At 39.3% G+C, this 20,736-nt stretch overlaps 1 long non-coding RNA gene and 1 pseudogene across 1 annotated transcript; one reads left to right on the forward strand and one right to left on the reverse strand.

Annotated features, from left to right (window-relative positions):
- Positions 1-20,736, forward strand: part of LOC110764144 (uncharacterized) — a 29,739-nt pseudogene that overhangs the window by 7,490 nt on the left and 1,513 nt on the right.
- On the reverse strand, positions 16,583-18,321 carry LOC110766299 (uncharacterized). The gene is made up of 2 exons (XR_002528138.2): positions 17,211-18,321; positions 16,583-16,930 (listed from the first exon to the last, which is right to left on the reverse strand). It is a non-coding gene; the product is annotated as an uncharacterized LOC110766299 (long non-coding RNA).

A 20,736-nucleotide genomic window follows, 5' to 3' on the forward strand; every position in this document is an offset into this window, starting at 1 on the left:
CGCATCATGACCATAAGTTAGAGCATATGGAGTCATACCAGTTGCTTCTCTTTTCGAAGTCCTGTATGCCCACAAAGTTTCTGATAACTTCTCATGCCATTGCTTTGGATTTTTCTCAAGCATTTTTCTGATAATATTGATTATCACCTTGTTGCTTGACTCTGCCTGTCCATTGGCTTGAGCATAATAAGGAGTGGATTGGAGTAGCTTAAATTTGAATGCTTCTGCCATGTCTAGCATATCTCCAGATATGAAAGAAGATCCCCTGTCTGTAGTGATTGATTATGGAATGCCAAATCTCTGTATGATCTGTTCTTCTATGAAAGTGATGATTTCTTGAGACGTGGTAGACTTAACAGGCTTGGCTTCCACCCATTTGGTAAAATAGTCCGTAGCTACAATGATGAAACAATGCTGTTGACTGCTGGCCGGATAAATCTTTCCAATGAGATCCATTGCCCATCCTTTGAATGGCCATGGCTTGACTATTGGATTCATAGGAACTGAATGAGCTTGCTGGATTGGTCCATGCCTTTGACAGGCTTCACATCCCTTGGAATAATCAATGCAATCTTTCATCATGGTTGGCCAGAAGTAGCCATACCTTCTTATTAACCAACACATTTTTCTTCCACCTTGATGTGCTCCACAGATTCCTTCATGGGTTTCTCCCATGACCTTCATATATTCTTTCTTCCACAAGCATCTTAGCAATATCTCATCCTTGCTTTTTCGAACTAAATCTTCATTCCACATAAGATAGTTTGAGGCCATGATTTTGAATTTCTTTTCGGAGGGCAAGGTTGGGTATTGGAGGTAGTTCATGATGGGAATTCTCCAGTCGTCCTCAGTGATTATGGCAGAATTGACATCTATCTCCATTCCTCTGGTCAGAATAGATGGTAAGCTCTTTTTCCCTACTTTGATAATCCTTTGCACATAGTCTTCCGGCATTTGTATTCCTGTAGCTATTTGAGCCAGCTTGTTGGCTGCAAAGTTCTCTTCTCTTGGGATGTGTTCCCAAGTGGCCTCCCTGAATTCTGTCAAAAGATTCCTGGCTGCTACTAAATAGACAGCTAGAGATGGGTTCAAACATTTGTATTCTCCAGCAATCTGTTTTAGCACAAGCATAGAATCTCCCAAGATTTCCACAGACTGGACTCCGAGCTCTACCAACATTTCGAGGCCAATGATTAGAGCTTCGTATTCAGCTCTGTTGTTGGTGCATTGGAAATCTAACTGAAAAGAATAACAGTGTCTGATTCCCAAAGGTTCCTCTAGAACAATCCCTGCGCCGGAAGTTAAGTCAGTTTTTTTGTCCATCAAAGTACAGCTTCCATGGTGTGAGATGAATCGAATAAATGGGATTGTTAAGGCAAACATGAGCTTTTGTTAGCAGATCTGCATTTGCTATGTCCAAAGAGTCCATATTTTCAATTTCTTCTCCTGGATGATCGGCTAGGAAATCTGCTACAGCTTGTCCCTTGACAGCTTCTGAGGGACATATTTGAAAGCAAATTCTGTCAGAGCCAGAGTCCATTTCCCAATTATGCCTCTCAACATTGGCCTTGTTAGCATGTATTTGATTAGGTCTGTCTTGGCAATGATGTAAGTGGTAAATAGCAGCATGTAATGTTTGAGTTTTACAGCAGTGTAGTACAAAGCTAGACAAAGCCTTTCGATTGCAGAGTAATTCCTTTCTACTTCTGTCAGAGTTCTACTCAGATAGTAGACTGCTTGTTCCTTTCCTTCTTTGTTATCCTGAGCTAACAAGCTTCCAACGGACATTTCTGATGTGGATACATAGAGCTTGAGTGGTCTGCCCTTCTTTGGTGGAGACAGAACTGGTGGATTTGAGAGGTAGTGTCTGATTTCTTCAAAAGCTCGCTGGTGTTGCTCCTCCCACTTGAAAGTCTGTTCCTGTTTTATTCTTAACAAGGAAGAAAAAAGCTGAATTTTTCCCGCAGAATTGGATATGAATCTTCTTAGAAAGTTAATTTTTCCTAGAAGACTCTGCAGCTCTTTCTTGTTCCGCGGTGGTTGAGCTTCTATGATGGATTTTGCTTTATTTTTGTCAATCTCTATGCCTCTCTGATGTACCAGAAATCCCAAGAAGTTCCCTGCCTGTACTCCAAAAACACATTTTTTAGGATTCATTTTCAATTTATGTTGTCTCATCCTTAGGAATGCCTTTCTTAGGTTTGATACATGATTTTCTGCTTCCGGAGATTTAATCATCACATCATCTATATATACTTCTAGAGAATGTCCTATCATATCATGGAAGACAGAATTCATTGCTCTTTGATAAGTGGCTCCTGCATTTCTTAAGCCAAAAGGCATTACAATGTATTCAAAAGCACCTAGATGTCCTTGACACATGAAGGCTGCCTTGTGGATGTCTTCTTCTGCCATCATGATATGATTATATCCCGCGTTGCCGTCCATGAAGGATAACATCTGGTGGTGAGCAGCTTCGTCTACTAGCATATCTGCCATTGGCATAGGATATTCATCCTTAGGGGATGCTTCATTAAGATTCCTGTAATCCACACAGATCCTTACTGCCCCTGTCTTTCTTTTCAGAACCGGGACAATATTGGCTAACCAATCAGTGTAAATGGTCGGCCTGATGAATCCTGCCTTGAGCAACCTTTCTAGTTCTTCTTTGACTTTTAGTTCTATCTCCATGGACATTCTTCTTCTGGCCTGTTTGACTGGAAGGTAGCCTTCTTTAATAGGCAACTTGTGTTCTACCAATTTCCTGTCTAATCCCGGCATTTCGTGATAATGCCAAGCAAAAAAATCTCTGAAATCATGCAAGAGTGCGATGATCTTACTTCTGAGTGGCTCTTCTAGTAGTGCGCTGATGAAAGTAGGCCTTGGCTCTTCCTCTGTCCCTAGATTAATCTCCTGTAATGGATCTTTTACTTCTGGTAAGGAACCGTCTAATGCTGCTGGTGCAGAGTCTAGTATTTCCTCCTATAAACTCTCTTCCTGTTCTTCGATGCTCTCATGCGTGAACTCTGCCATATTAATGGCTGGATTCTGTGCAATGAGTTTCCTTTCTTCCCAGTACGTCAATAATCTTTTTGTAATGGATCGGATTATTGCAGCTCGATCCTTTTCCTGTTGATTGAGACTAAACATCGGAGTTATGGAGGTTCAGAACAAAAGGCCTATTCCAGTCTTCTAGAGAACTGGCCAGACCGTCTTCAATGAGCCTCTGGGCCGTGACACCGTGAGGGCGGTCGTTCTGGTTGACTCCAAAGAAGGTAAAAGGACCAAGGTCATCATGATAATATCTTGCTTCAAAACACATGGCAGAAGGCAGAAATGGCCGTGGGTCGGCCTCTACTATCTCCATATAACCTTCTTCATTCCAAAAAGCTAGCTGCTGGTGCAGAGTAGAGGGAACGCAGAGGCTTTGGTGAATCCAGTCTCTTCCGAGCAACGTGTTGTAGGTAGTAGAAGTAGTGTCTACCACAAAGAATGCAATTTTCAGCTTTTTGGTTCCAACTATAACATCCACATCCAGGATTCCATGAGTTTTAGTGATGCCGCCAGCAAAGTTGGTGACGGTCAGATGTGTGGGAATTAGATCCTTCTCTGTTCTGCCCATTTTGTTCAGCAGTCTGTGTGGTAAGAGATTAATGGCTGCACCTCCATCTACCATTATTTTGGAAATAGGAATACCTCCAAGGTTTGCAGTTATGAATAGAGGCCTGAGGTGATTAGCCATTTCCTTGGTTGGTTTGGAGAAACAGAGCTGTTCTGTGACTGATTTCATGGTGGTTCCGCCTGTTTTGGTAGCAGGTGCTTCCTGTTCTGGCGCCTCTTCTACTTCTGCCAGCTTGCACTCAAAGCTTTCCTGCGAGAATACGTCTCCCTCCAGAGTGCTTCATTGTCCTTCCACTGCCCTGAATTTTTTCGATAAGATGAACACCATGTTAATGCCTAGATCACCCTGTAATAAGTTCTCTAATTCTGCACCAAAAGCCTCGGTTTCTTCATCTAATCCTCCATCATATTCCATCTCTTCTGTCCAGTCTTCTTGTTCTTTCATCTCGAGGAACCCAGTTTGGTCCTCTGCAGATGGCTCATAGTCCAACTGTTCTTCCTCGTTTTCTTCAGTCCAGTCTTGTTGCTCTTCTTCTGGAACAAGTTCGGGTCCAGCTTGTACTTGTGGAAGTTTAGTTTGATCGACTGAGGATGAGGTTGAATGGATGGAGGGCTTGTCTGGAGATTCTGTCTTCATCAGCTTTTGCGGTTCATATCCTGCTTGTTCTGCCTGAGGAGTAGGTTCTGGATTCTCTCTTCTTCTGGCAGGATTTGACTCTGACAGTTCCTGTGTGTCTTTCTTGTTTCTAAGGAAGGTGCAATATTGCCTATGAACTCTCCTTTTCTGGGTTCTGGTTAATTCCAGAGTTGGTCTGCCGCTTTTTCCAACGGAATACCATCTTCCCTCTATGATAGTTGCCAAAGGCTTGTCAATTTCGGGCATCCTGATTGGTATTTCTTTCTTAGGCTGCTCTGGAATTCTTCTGTCGTGCTGAACCAGCCTAAGGTAACCCCTTTGTCTGGCTTCGTCTCTAGAGGGAGTCGGAGCTAGGTCCTGTTGGCGCGAGGTTCCAATCCGGTCAAACACGCTAGGTATGGGCTGGTTCTGCCTGTCTAGAGTTACTTCTAACTCGCTTTCACACTTGCATTTGCTGCATAGTACTATCCCAGCCGAGATGGTCGCCTTTGGCCTTTGGAAATCCTTCTTTGTAATTCTGCTGCTTCTGCTGGAGTTGGCCTCTGCTATTGGCTTCTTCCCTCTTCTTTCTGGCCAATTTAAGTTGACCATGTTGACTTGAGGCTGGGGAAAAGGATCTGTCGTAACTGAGGGGGGTTTTTCTGCCAGTTTCAATCTTCCTGCCGTTATTCCCTCCTGTATGACATCTCTGAAAACAACACAACTGTTGGTGGAATGATTCCAAGAATTGTGCCATCTGCAATACTGCCTGCCCTTGAGTTCTTCTGGTTTGGGCAGCTTATGAGGTGTCTCTATCGCCTTTTGCGCTAGCATCTCATCAAACAGAGCATTAACTTTGGTTAGATCGAAAGAGTAGACCTTGTTCTGTGTTGGTTTGTTTGGAACAAATCCTTCTGTGAATGGTGGTGGCATCTGGTCTTTCGGCGGCTTTGTAAGAGCTTTGCAGCTGATGGGATGTTTTAATTTTGTCATTTCTGCCACTGCAACTTCTCTTTCCTCCGAGCCCCCTGTGTCTTCTTCTGACTCTACTTCAATCAAATGGATTGAAGAAGAAGGGGTCTTGTAGTATGTGCCTTTGGAAGAGTAACTCTTCTGCTGTTCTTCCCTTAGCAGTTCCTCATATTTGGATGCTTTGTCTGCCAGTTCTGCCAGATCTCCGAATAGCATCCCATCAAATCTTTTTCTCAAAGAAATCTTGAGGGAGGTTTGAGCCATTTGAATGAAGTGTCTTTCTTCCATAGGGATTCGGCACTTCATCTTGAGCTTCTTGAATCTGGTTATAAAATCCTGGGCAGGTTCGTCTTCGCTTTGCTTGAGAGCGGCAAGATCACTGATGGTGACTTCTGGCTGGATTCTGAAATAGTAATCATGGAAAACGTTTTCCATTTGCTCCCAGGTCTGAATAGAATTAGCTGGTAGACTGGTATACTAGGTGAAAGCTTGTCCGGAGAGAGAATTCCCAAAAAGCCTTAACTTTAACAGGGGATTATTCTCTATTGCTATGCATTGGACAGAGAATCTGCCTATGTGCTCTACTGATGAAGCATGAGGATCTTCTCCATTAAACAAAGTGAAGTTTGGTACTTTGAAACCTGGGGGTAGAGGAATCTGGTCTATATAAGCCGGATACGGCTTTTTGTAGGTAGGCCTTTCTCCTCACCTGGCTTCTGGCTCCATCATCTCCCTGATCATTCTCTGTAATGCCCCCATGTCATTTAAGGCATTGACAGGATGTGGATTTCGTCCCTGTTCTGGCTGATGATGATCAAACCTGTGCTCCATTCTGTATGGTCGGGGCAGAGCTTCTTCCCTGTGTTCTTCATCTTCTTCAGCCTTTGGATGGTTCCTCCAGTTTGCCCCTGGTCGGTTTCTGTCATTATTGGCAAAAGGGTTGATTCCCCCTCTGCCTCTCCTGCCCCTTGCTAGCGGAGGAAATGGATTGGGGTCCATTCTTCTTGGTCTATAGGGTGGCACAGCTGGTGCCTCAGGCAGAAGTGGCAGGGGTTGATCTCGTGGGGCTACAGGTTGTGGAACAGGTAGTTCTGGAACCTGAACTGGTACAGGACCCTCTGGCCTGACTGGAGCCTCATGCTCTTGGGCGAGAGGGGCTTCTCCCCTCTGTGCAGTTTGGATTTCTTCAGGCCATAGTACTCCAACTATCTGTGCAATAAGAGGATTCTCTTGATATGGCCATATTAGTCCTGGTGGAGGACCGTAGGGAAGGTCTAGCTGCTGAACCATAGCATCAGGATTTGGAATTCTGGCCATGGTGGCCTCGCGGTCTTTCCTGAACTGCCTGTTGACTTGCCACTGCATCATGACTGTTATATTATTCAAAGAATCCTGGCTTCTTTGTGTTGTAGCCTCCTGTCGGAACACAGCTTCCTGTATTTGATTTAGCCTCCTGGAACCAGTTCTGGAACGTTTGCTTCCTGTACTGCCATTAGCTGATTGTCTTGCATCGCTTTCTTCTGATTCTGGTCCTTCTCGAAAAGCTGCTTGGTCTCGTTCCATTATGTGGCGTGGATTCTGGCTAGAACTTCCAATATACATATACTTTCAAAATATTTAAGAGTATATGTAGTGAGAGGTCCCACTGGGCATGCCAAATTGTTCACCCGTTTTGATTTGTTTCCTGTGATGGTAGGGTAAAGTTCCCCATTAATTCAAAGACCCTGGTTTGGTCAATAAATTAACTTTCTTTATGTGTTGAGCGTGCCACCGTTAGCAATTTTTCAATCCTAACAGACTTTGAGAGTAAGGATAACTTGCGCCCCAAGCTATTGACTCTAAACAAAACGATTGTGAATTTGGGTGAGGAATATCTCCCAAGTAAGTTCTTTTCTATGCCTTAGACAGGTAAGGACTTTATGATTTTTCTCAATATAAAACCGGTAGTTCTAGCCAGAGTAGATGGTAACAGATTGAACTAATTTTAGGCAGAACTCCCCTTTACAAGGCTCAAAAAGGAAAAACTGACTATACAAAGATAAGAGGAGGGTTGTGCTTCCATTTCTGTCTGGGTAGTTGCCTCTGTTCTGGGCTGGACTGGATGTGTCTATGCTGGATTGGACTCTTAACAGCTTCAAGTGCTAGGCTTCAGTTGCAAATCGATACCAAGTTTCAATTTGGCAGAACTTTAATTCATTTCAAGCCCTGGAAGGCTTTTGGACGGGCAGAACTGGGATTTCTCCGGTCTGAAAGGGACAGAAGTGGCTGGACGTGAGCTGGAGGTGTACTGTGGTACCTGTGCTGCTTAGTCAGGGCTCTCCATAAATTTGTTGAGGTTTTCGTATTTGAGAAAAACTCAAACTCTGCTTGTCCTGGCTTTTGCTGAACCAAATTTGTAATGAGAGAAGTCTCGTTATTGTTGACTTGTGAACTGGGATTCATATCAGAAGCAGTATTCTAACTATCTTTGCTGGGAAAGGTAGGATGATTCTGCAAGCTTGTTGAAAAGCTTTTGAATATTGAAATGCTTCAGACTCTGGGTCTGTTGGACTTTGTTTGAAATTTTTGTGATCAAGTGATCATTTTGAGTGTTTGTCTTTTGGCTGAGTTTTTGGTTGTGTTGATTGATCCTTTGCTTTGTTCACCCTCTCTCATATATATAAGAAATGTTCTTGAGTGGGAGTTTTTGATTCTTTTAATATTGGGCGGCAAATAATCTCAAAATATCTTTAATTTTTTTTAAAAGAGAAAAAAGGGGTTCTATCCATTTTTTGGCAAGCAAACACTCAATGATCAGTTCCTGAAGTGACCATTTTTCTGTATTTTGATGGGGTGTCATGTCCTTCTTCCTTTTCAACTGCTCTTGCAAGAGTCTGAAGTTTGAGATGGTAAGTTCTCAGTTTTTGAACAGCTCCCTGTTTCCTACTTATCTTCTTTTCACAGAGGCTGAGTCTGCTTATCCCTTGAAAATGGTGTCTTCTCTGGAAGAGGAAAATATCTTTTGAATAATTAAAACGGAGTTTGATCTCCTGGCAACAAAGTTTTTTCAGAGACGTCCTTCTTTATACATGCCTCTTGTTCAATCTTTAATTTCAGCCGAAGTTATTGACTTTTCCAAGTCAGGGGTCACATGGGTCTGTTCCGTTTGTGATTTTTTCCTCTTTTTAATTAAAAGCTGCCAAGCCCATTTGTTCCTTTGGCTCAAACCTGTTTTTGGCTTCTTTCGAGGCCCAAGTTTCTTCTTGATCTTTTCCAGGCTTCTAGCGCTTTTGGGCCAAGTGATATTGCTTTGGCCTGTTTATTTTGTTTAATGGGCTGGGCGTGTTGATGGGCTGAGGGCGTCGAGGACGTCATTCTTAGATCCAAAATAGCAGCCCAAAACGATGTTGGTTTTTATCTATGGACCAGGTGCACCAAATTTAGGCCCAAACAGTAACAAACACTAGGGTTTCGAAATCCACCCTAAACAATCATACTCAAGTTCATGAATACTCAAATGATGAACTCTAAACGTGTTGATGAAGATGTTCGCAATCAAGACCGGGTTTAGTGGCTCAAGATGCATGATTCTCTCTAAAATAAGTAGAGTGCAGATTTCGTGCTACAATACTCATGCTCTCCCCATAACCGAACCTAGGTGTATTTCGTACTTCGATTCAATTACAAGGAAAACCCATTAAGTTCAAAGAGAATATGAACATTCACTACTACAAAAAAGGCAAAGGACGACGGGAATTCACCGTTGTGTATCCGGTTTTCAAACCGTCGTGAAAATCGACCGACATCTTTTCCAAAATAAAACCACGGCAGTAAGTCCCCGTTGTTGTTATAACAAACAATGTCATTAACAAATAACAACCGACGTCTGTATACTGAAAAATGAGCCAAAAAAATTGTCAAGGATAAGAATAGACGAACTATTTTAACAAACAAACGTTGTTTAAATAAATAAAAGAAACGTGAAATACAGTTATGTCGTCTTTAAATAAATAAAAGACGACGTTATTAATACATACTACGTCATCACTATTTATATAACCGTCGTGAAATAAATTTTCCACTTCGTTTTTTCCATTAATATTGACGTGGAAATAGCGGTTATGGTAATTACTTACGACACATGTATTTCTATAAACGACGTTATATTTAATAAACAACGTCGTCCACAAATAAAAGACAACCGTGTTTCAGAATTTATACGTCATCTTTAAAAACACAACCGCCGTCTAATATATTTTAAACGGTACAACTTTTCAGTAGATCACCGTATAAATTTATATTAACGACATGATCTGAAAATAAACGATGTGGAAAATATGTTAGGGTCATGACTTACGACACATTTATTTCTATAAACGACGTTGTATTTGATGGACAACGTCGTCATTATGTAAAAGACAGCCATGTTTCTAAATTTATACGTCGTCTTTACCAAAATGACAATTGTCCAATCTATCTGAGACGGCAAAGTTTGTCAGCCAAACGCCGTGGAAAATATTTTTAACGACATAAGAATAAAAAAGAGACGCGGATATTCCCATATAACGTTGTTTTTGTAAAAGAACGACGTCCAAATATCACTTTACGTCGACAAATTTACCTCTGGATTTCAAATAACGTCGTGAATTGTTCTTTCATAACAAGCGACGTGGTGAAATTTAAGACGACGATTTTTGAGTTGTTGCGGACGAGTTCATGATCTAAGACGTCGTCTTTTGTAACGTTCAAGTTCGATATCTCGCCTTTTAGACGTTGGTATTATGGTATTGGAGTCGTGTTATTTTAAATTACATGTCGGCTCTTTATGCTTCTCCGATGTGATATCATTAATAACTGTTGCACAATACCGTCGTGGTTATTCATTTTTACGTTGCTTTTAGACGTTGGTAAATACGTTGCCGTCGTTGAATGCTCCAAAACGTCGTTTTTTATTGACAATTTTATTAAAACAGATGTCTGTTTTTCACAGTTTTATGAGGACTGTCGTTTTATAATATTGAACCAGTATTTTATGTACCGATTGTTTTGTGGCCAAAACCTGCATAATGAAAGTGAAGAAAACACATTACAATTTATTACAAAATTAATGTCATACAGTAGTGCCGTTTAGGGCATAAGTAATTTCATAAATTACAAGAGCATCATTCAATCCATATATCTTCACACCCATCTCGAATATTTTGACTCCCAAACTCACTCACTAGTTCATAAAATGTGTCAACATTTGGCATCCCTCTAGTAAATGGCTCACACTCAATTCTCACATCACCTAAGACATCATCACCAATAACATTATTATATTCTCTATTAGGCATTGATAACACTACCGACCAACCACGATGCATCGGGTCGTCAACAAAAAATACTTGTTTGACTTGAGAAGCCAAAACAAATTGGTCATTCTTATGTCCAATTTTACTCAAATCTACAAGGGTAAATCCAAGTTCGTCGACTACAAGGCCGGAAGTACTATCTATCCAATCACACCTAAAGACTGAGATTGTAAACTTTTGGTAGTCAAGGTCCCAAATTTCTTGAATGACACCATAAAAACCCATATTTGAGAGAATTGGGTTTTTATCCTTGGCACTAGCAACTTGCATGGTATGTGCAAGTAAATAAACTCCACTATTTTGAACTGTCTGCATATCATCTTGTGCCTTAATGTTAAATTTAACACCTTTAATAAGATAGCTCCTATATGATGGCACTGCCATGTTTGGACCAGCTGCTAGCCACCTTAAATTTTCTGATACGCCATGATTGTCTCCGTCATTAAGTTCACTTTGAACCTGCAAATTAATCATATCTTAATTCAATCTAACATAGAAAGATGAAAATTAAAAGTCCAATATGTTATTGAATAACATATACCTTGAAGCGTAGCCATTGAATGAAAGTGCTATTGTGCTTATCTTGCAGCCACTTTGTTCTCTTTCTAAATTTTGAATAAGCGGTCTTGAAGTGGATCATGTGTTCCCTACATGACATGAAAAATTCAAGCATTACGGTCCCAAACATATAATATAAACATAAGGAATAATTTAAAATGGAAACTTAAAGAATAAAACTCATACTTGATATAAGGTAGGACTTCCTCCGTATTCTCCAAGACATATAGATGTGTTTGGTTCAACAGGTCCCGATCAACTAAGCTCACTGTGCAACCTAATAATGGCTTTGAAACTCCTATCTTCTGACTTGATGGCACTCCAATTGTACTAATATCAGATAAATGTTCGGTGCAAAATTCTACAACTTCTTCAGCTATATAACGCTCAGCAATGCAACCTTCGAGATGAGTACAGTTCTGAACATACCCCTTTAGAACTTTCATATATCTTTCGAACGGATACATCCATCTAAAATATACTAGCCCACATAGACGAACTTCTCTGACAAGATGTACTACTAGATGAACCATGATATCGAAGAATGAAGGTGGAAAGTATTTTTCAAACAAACACAAAGTAACTACTACATCTTCTTCCAACTTATCTAGCTTGGAAACATCAACCGTCTTTACACATATAGTATTGAAGAAGAAGCACAAACGAGTTATTGCACACCTTGCAGGCTTCTCCAAAACAGAACGAATTGCCACAGGGAGCAATTGTTGCATTAAGGTATGACAATCATGTGATTTAAGGCCAAGAAGTCTTGAATTTTGTAAAGATACAAGATTTTTTTTTTATATTTGAAGAATAACCTTCAGGGACCTTCATACCATAGAAAGAATTGCAAACCGCTCTCTTCTCTGCTCTTGACAAATTCCAAGGCCCTGGAGGCAAACGAGTACGTCTTTCTCCATACTCGGGTTGCAAATCAGTTTTGACCCCCATGTTCAATAAATCTAACCGAGCAGCAATCCCATCTTTATTTTTTCCAGGGATCTCCAGCAATGTACCAATGATACTATCACAAACATTCTTCTCAATATGCATAACATCTAGGACATGCCTCACTGGAAGGTATTTCCAATATTCGAGATCAAAGAATTTTGACTTCTTCTTCCAACAAACTATGTCACCATCATTTTCACCTCCACCTCCCCCTTTTTTCGAGCCCCATATGTAATTAATATCTTCAACCATATGCAGCACTTCTTCTCCAATTAGTGGCTCGAGAGGCTTGCCATATTCAGGTTTCCCATTAAAAGCTGCACATTGCCTCCTATATGGATGATTGATTGGTAACTATTTTTTATGCCCAATGTAACAAATTTTGTGGCCATTTTTCAACCTGTGACTAGGTGTATCATCGCCGCATATTGGACAAGCTCTATATCCTTTAACAACACAACCAGATAAGTTTCCATAGGCGGGGAAATCATTAATTGTCCACAGTAATGCAGCTCTGAGTGTAAAGTATTCTCCTATATGTGCATCATACACGCCTCTAATCCCATCCCACAAAGATTTTAAATCATCAATCAAAGGCTCCAAGTAGACGTCTATATCATTTCCGGGTTGTTTAGGACCGGAAATCAATAAAGTCAACATCATGAAAGAGCCAATCAGATGACCGGAAATCTATATCTGCTACTTAGAGAACTGTGGGGATTGAATCCATCAGATGAAAGAGCCAATCTCAAGTTTCTTTGCTCATTACCAAACTCGGGCCATTTATCATCAACAAGTTTCCAAGACGGGGAATTCGCCGGATGAGACATCTGACCGTCAATTGATTTTTTAGCAGCATGCCAAGTCAAACTCTTAGTTGTCTCATGTGATTGAAACATCCTTTTAAACCTTGGAATTGGAGGAAAATATCACACCACCTTCGCTGGCACACCCTCTTTCAAGATTGAATCTTTACCTTCCTTCCACCTTGAGATACCACAAGTAGGACAATTAGTTGAATCTTCATACTCCTTCCTATACAAGATGCAATCATTGGGGCATGTGTGGATTTTCTCATAACTCAACCCCAATGCACACAATGTCTTTTTTTCCTCATACATAGAGGCCAATATTATATTTCCTTCTGGAAGCAACTTGCCATGAAGTATCAATAATTCTGTAAAACAGACATCACTCATCCCATGTTTTGCCTTCAAATTATACAACTTCACTAATACCAATAACTTGGTGTACTCTCTACAACCAGGGTACAATGGTTGATCTCCATCCCCAATCACATTAGCAAACTCATAAGGATCGGATCCAAAATCACTAAAATCATTATCATCCATCTCTATTTCTTCAGACACAAAACTGTACCTACTATGGTCATCATCTTCTTCAACATTTCTACTAGCATTAGTAGTTGCTTCCCAAGGTTCTTCGTGAAATGTCCAATTCTTATAGCTTTGGTCAACTCCATTAAAGTATAAGTGATCCCTTATAATTCCAACTCCAAACAATTTCAAATTCACACATTTAACACATGGACAACGGATTTGCGTTGTAGTTAGAAGATTTTCTACAGAAAATTTCAAAAATGCTTCCACCCCTAACTCATATGCATTCGATCTTCTATCCGAGTGCATCCATGACTTATCCATCTCCGACACGATACCCTATTATCTATAATAAAGTGAAAAGACAAGCAATGACCATCACTATAGCAGATTATATAGGGTTTTAATAGCAAGTAATATAGTATACAGACGACGGTTTTTAAACAACAACAGACGTATTGGACATATATAGACGACGGGTTTTCAAAAAACGTCGTCTAAAGCTAGCAAAAAACAGGGGCCAGCGAAATTGAACCACGACGGTAGTTAAATAAACCATCGTGTATAAAAATACAGACGACGGTTTGTTAAATCCCCGTCGTCGTATGCCTAAAAAAGCATTCTAAATATCGAAATCCTAGTTTATTTTCAAGAACCCAAAATATATTAAGAACACAACATATACATTAATTTTTATGTTGGGTATTAAGAACACGTATACTAAGCATGAAACCAACATATACTAAGCATGAAAACATTAAATCCATTCCCGATTCATAATAACAGAGAGTGATTAAGAGATCTGACAACATTAAATCCATTCCCGATTCATGAAAACATTAAACATTAAATCCATAAACCCATACCTCCGACAACATTAAAAAATCACAAAACATATATCTAAAACCCTTTACCATAGAACTGAATATCATTCAATGAATTTACAAGCATGAGATTAGGGTTTGTACTTACAGGTAGGCAGAGCTCACAGATTATGGCCAACTTGGATTCGACGGAGCCTGGAGAGCCCAACTTTGAATTAGAGTTGAAGTGAGAGAGCGGAGTGAAATGTTTTAGGTCACAGACTATGGCCAACTTGGTTCAGGGTTACAAGTATAAGAGTTAGAGCAAAATCTGAAAATTTTGGGTCGCGGTGAAATTTTTAGAAAGTGCACTCTTTAAAAAACATCGACGGAAAAAAAAAAAAAAACAACCGTCGTTAAAATTTCAACCTAAACATGACGCTTATTACATTAAAGACGTCGTGGTAAATATCCTTACGACGCAAAAACAAACTACTGTCATTAAAATGTCAAAAGAAATATGATGCTTATTAAAATAATTGCGTCGTGGTATCTCCGTACGACGCAAAAAAAAAAAAAAAAAAAAACTGACGTATTAGAACCTAAGTATTTATGTGGTGTTTGGTTTTGCTGGGATTCGAACTCGTGTGCGAACGGGTTTAGGGTTTAGGGTGGAATGAACAGAAAATTAAATAGACAAATATACCCTAAACCCTAAACCCTAATAAATAAAACCTAAATTATATATATATATATATTTAAAATAATTTTAGAAAAGGGATTAGGGTTTTAGGGCCTAAAATATCTCGTCCATAAAACCCTAATCCCTAATCCCTTTTCTAAAATTATTTAAACCCTAAACCCTAAACCCTAAACCATTAAAGTATAAGTGATGTTGTGACTCATGAAAACATTTTTCTTTTTGGTGGTCATTTTAAATTTGTATAATTCAAACTGCATTTTTTTAAGCTTAAGGGGGAAGAAAATATCTCAATGACTTCATAGGAGTTGACATTGCATTTTTTGGATTTATTTTAAATTTATTATGAATATTTCCAATACAAACTTAAAATGTAACTAGAAAGAGTTTACAGATTTTGTGAAAATGGTGGGAGCTCAAGGTCTTCAATGGTGGAAATCTCTTCCACTTCTTGCTTGGTTGCCCTTGTCTTCCTCCTTGAGCTCTCTAGCTCCAAGCTCCCAAAAATCTTTGCAAATTGTAGAATGATAGAATGCCAATCAGATTGCACTCCCTTTGCTCCTTTGCCCATCCTTCACCTTGCTTTTCAGCTTTACTTTTAATATAAAACTACCACCTTTGTTAAAGCCTTAGCCTTTGTCCCCTTGCCATGATGGGGTTCTTTTGTTCTTGTCTTCTCAAATATGCTCTTTGTTTCAGATAATATCTCTCAACCAAAGTAATTTCTTGTTACCAAATGGTATGGTAACAAGAAGAATCAAGATGAAAGTTATGGAGGTAAAAGCTGGAGCAAGACAATTCTCTAGAGCTGCTGTAACATGTAGGATCAGTTGGATAGGCTATACTTGTCCAATGAAGCTCAAATTTGGATATGTTGTAGTCCACATCCATTGGAACAAGTTTCATGAAGATCTTCACCTCATTCGAGCACCAGAGCATGCTGATCCAAGGCCAAGAAGTTGACCTACGAAAATGAACAAAATCAGAATTTATAACCAATAATGCACTTTTAGCTCATTTTCATTCTAACTAAGGTAAAACCTATGAAAACACAAAAAGGAAGTAAAAAGCTATAAAATGTCAAGAACTAACTCAAAATAATAGGTGAATAACATGATAAATCATGTGTAAAAATGAACCGAACATTCATGTCATAGATGCACTTCCGCCATGGTCATTTCCTATGTGAAGATGAGTCCTGCCTCGCCAAAAAGTTTGTTGTCTTTCAATCTGAGGCAGAAATGAAGGTGAATTTTTAGAACGTGAGATACACTACTACAAAAATTGAAATAGACGACGGGAAAACATCGTCGTCTTTTTCTTTTTCAAACCGTCGTTAAATCGACTGTCGTCTTTTTGAATGTCAAACTACGACGGTAATTAACCGTCGTCTTTACATATAATAGACGACGGTTTTTAACAGAACCGTCGTCTATTATATGTAATAGACGACGGTTCTTTCATAAAACCGTCGTCTATTATATGTAATAGACGACGGTTCTGTTAAAAACCGTCGTCTATTATATGTAAAGACAACGGTTTCTTGAAATATTGTCATTTATTAACTCTAAGACGACGGTTATTAACTATAAAACTGACGTAATTTTACATTTTAGTTTTTTTTTTTTTGTTTCAAATGGTATCAGAAATATATACTCAAATATGCTATTACACATGCCATACATATATATACTCAAAAATTGTTTATTTCATAAACAGAATATCAAGAGTACAGTAGAACAAAATAAAATCTAAAAAATGAAAGTACTCTAAGGCAGCTAGCTGCAAGCCTAATTATAATAATACACCAAAATTCCTATACCTAATTATCCTTCAAGTCAAGTTCTCCATATGTATACAGAGCTATACATTCATCATCACCAATTTTCCTCTGCATTTCTTCAACTTTTACCACTATGAGTAGCTTCTTTAGTACAATTTTCTCCTAACAAGACCTACATCTAGGACTCCTCATCCAAGCCTTCCTCTCATCCAAACATACAATTGATGCACAATTGAAGTCTACTCCATCATCCCTGTAAATAAATCAAAATAACAAAGAAAAAAAGGCTAAGATTACACAAGCCAAAAATATAATAAAACAATTTAAACATGCCCAACCTTGTTAGCAGGCCTTGAATTTTCCCAAATTGAACAAATGAAGAAGGTTAGTATTATCATCTAATCTTAGTCCTAGTTTTAAGGTATTTTATCATCTAAACTTTGTTGATTGAACAGTAGAAATCTATACTATACATAAAACAAGAATGATCAGTTAACAAAACAAAAACCCAAAATAGATCACATAAGTTATACCTGTAATTTCGTGATGTCCCACCCAAAAAGTAATTTAAGCCTACAATTGGAGATGTGCCAAACATTAAGTAGAACTTCATTCAAGGCCATAAGCACTAAACAGAAGGCAAACAAAAGGAAAAGAAAAAAGCAATGTACTTTGAGAAGAAAAGGAGGACCAGGATAAATAAGAAAAACTTGCACAGAAAAAGGCTAAGACATATTCAAAGTACCACAATGATCGGCTATGAACTGTGAAAAAGATATGAAAGAAAGCTATCTCAGATAGACAATTAAGCTAAAGAAATCCAAAATTAATGTGCTAGGCTCAGTTCAAGTGTACCATAGTAACCATAATATGATATATCTCACTTTTATCTTCTTCTTCTTTTATTTTTTATTTTGGTTGTTAACAGGCAGCAGAAAAGTGAAAACAAAAATACCCAAAAATTAGAGTGGGTTTCCGAATGCAATTCAAGTGTACCATAGTACCATAATATGATACCATTTTTCTCATTTTTTATAAAAAAATTTGAACTTTTGTTTTTAACAAGCAGCAGAAAAGTGAAAACAAAAATACCCAACAAAGAAAGTGGGTTCTGGAATGCAAACTGAGTACTTGAAAATGAATCTAAAGACAGAAAAATAGGGAGAGAGAGAGAGAGCTTACAGATAAGGTCCCCAAAAATGAAATCATATTTGACTTCTGCTAATAACGAAACCAGCAAACAAAGGGAACATGAATGAACAACACTCAAATAAGAGAACAGGTTATATCTACATGTGCACATACCCACACACAACAAAAGACTCCCTATCCAACTTGCTTTCCCAAATTCATGACCATGCATTTTCACGGGAATTCCATTATTTCTGCTGCAATTGATGCAGTGTGACAGGTAGACAAAGACACAAAAAACAGGACTTTAAAAGCTTCAGACAGAAAATCAAAACCAAAATCTCAATCAACAACAACAGAAAGGGGAAAGGGAAAAGGAAAAGATCAACAGATTTTGTGTTACAACCTATGAAGATCCATACTCTATGAAACAAAAATGGCAGGAAATAGAAAACAATTAAAAAAATAAGCAAAATAAATAGATATAAATATAAAAAACAGAAGCACATATACACTCACAACATGACGTCGCCAGACTTGGACCCAAGAACAGAATCGTGATCACACAACGATGATCCAACTCGTAACCACCACCGATAAGCGTCGCTTGCAAATCTCTGAAATCGCCCAAACAAAAGTCAAAAAAGACCAAAACGAAACCTCAAATTTACCGGAGAATGGGTCGACAAAGAGAAGGCGAAGCCTGGAAGAGAAGAGCTAGTGGGCTCGAGAGAGGGGAGATCGCGAAGATTGTGGAGGTGTCCTTGTGAAGATCGTGAGGGCGATACTTTTGGCGACTTCGGTAACCTGGACTCAAGGGATATGACGACCTTAGGATTGGGCTGGATGCCGAGATCTGGAACCTGGATGGCAAACTTAGTGACCTAGACGGCGCGATGAAGATGGTGTTTCAGCGATGAGAAAGGGAGTTGAGAGAGAGAGGGTTTCTAAAGGTCGTGAGAGACGGGTTTGAGATAGAGGGTTTCTAAACTGAAGTGAAACTTAAGTGAATTATTTGTCCGCCGCGTTTTAAAGCACGACCGTTTTTAATAACGAACTGTCGTAATTTTTATGAGGGCCTTTTAAAACACGACGGTTTTAGATGGAACCGTCGTGGTTTTTTGTGGTTTTTAAAAATACGACGCTTTTTAGTTTTACCGTCGTTAAATAAGTGTCGTAGTTTTCCATTTTTGTAGTAGTGATATTTTTTGTGTTCCTGCATCTTGTAGCATTTAATTATCTTGACTTCGCTTTATTTTTTATTTTTCAGAGGCATAATACGATTGAACATGGAGGGCGCTTGTCTCGTTCTAAGCGTAATGCTGCTTTGCAGGTAAGTATTCTTTTTTTTTTATCTTGTCTTGCATTTTTCATTTTGCAGCTAGGCTGAGTACTTCTCTCATCTTTTTTATTTATTTATTTGTGAAGATACCAACCAGCTTCCGGTATCAACAAGATCATCGACGTGGAAGAGGTGGAAGAGGTCGGACATTTCGTCGTGATTCTTCTGAAAACCAACTTTCTATGGCTATTCAAGCAAGTCTGGAGACAGCTCATGCTGAAAATACATTCCATGATCCTTCATCCTCCAGTGGGCAAGTTGCTCCACATCTTGGAGATATAAGCGATATTGATCCAATCATTGACCCATTTGAATCATTAAGTACAACGGATATCGAAGCATCTTCTAGGTATCGTCAAGCCTTGGGGCATAGTTCTAGTAATGCACCTTTGGAGGAATCTTCCTTTCCTCCCCTCTCAGTGGCACCTAATAACACCATGGCAGCACATCTTCGCCGCAAGAGCAACCGCAAGGCGGCTGTTAATAGTTCTTGTCAGGCTTGGCCAGCAGCAAGGCATGGGCCTGTAGTACAACCTACTAGCTCAGCTCAGGCTTGGCCTACAACAAATGTTTCCCCTATAATATCTCGTGCTTCTGGTCAGAACAATGGGCCCAGGCCATCTAGTTATGCAAGTTCCGCTCAGGCTCAAGTCGAGACTAGACAGACAACAGTTTTGCGCGGTGCTGGTCAGAACAATGGACCCAGACCATCTAGTTATGCAAGTTTCGCTCAGGCTCAAGTTGAGACGAGACAGACAACAGTACATGGGTTATCATCATCTGGTTCTTTGTGGGATTCAAGCAAAACCAAGTCTGGTAGGATCAGCCACTCTACATCAGCTCCGAATTTGGTTGAAAATGGATCTGTTCAACCTTCAGTTTCAGATTTCCTCCAGTTTCTGCAGCACAAGTGCGTAAGTTGCCCGCAACTAGCCAGGCTGTATTGAAAGTGGGGGATGTTCAAACTGCTAATAAGTCTTTGGTGGAAAAGATTCGTGCCGCTCTTGAATTTGACGAAGACAAATACACTATCTTTAAAGACATATCTGGACAGTATCGTCAAGGTTTAGTCGACACAGAAATATATTTAGATTTTGTGCGGCAGTTCGGCTTGTTGCATCTTGTCCTTGACTTGGCTAGACTCTGCCCTGATGGTCAGAAGCAGAAAGAGCTGATTGATGCCTACAATGCTAGTATTTGAAACAATATTGCACAAGGCAATGGATGGTCTCAGGGCAGTGTCCCCTTGAAAGAGGGTAATAGCAATGTTTTCAAAGGCGAGGCGTATAGGCAAGGCGTTTTTAGTAGCACTACGTGAGGCGTAAGCCTTGAAGCATTGAGGCGTAAGCCTTTTGAACATTAATTTATTTTAGTAAGAAAAATTTATGAACAATACAATACAATTAAATTGTATAACTAATTCTTATTGAACCATAATAATCTTTTAAATATAATTAAATATAATTACTAATTGTCATTCAAAGCATAATAATCAATCCCAAAACATAAAATATTTATTCAACATTAGAACAAAAACATAATTCACTCATCCCACTCCTCAACACTAATATCATAGCTATAAAACA

This window comes from Prunus avium, chromosome 2, assembly GCF_965620075.1.
Source record: "Prunus avium chromosome 2, drPruAviu1.hap1.1, whole genome shotgun sequence".
Classification (NCBI taxonomy): Eukaryota; Viridiplantae; Streptophyta; class Magnoliopsida; order Rosales; family Rosaceae; genus Prunus; species Prunus avium.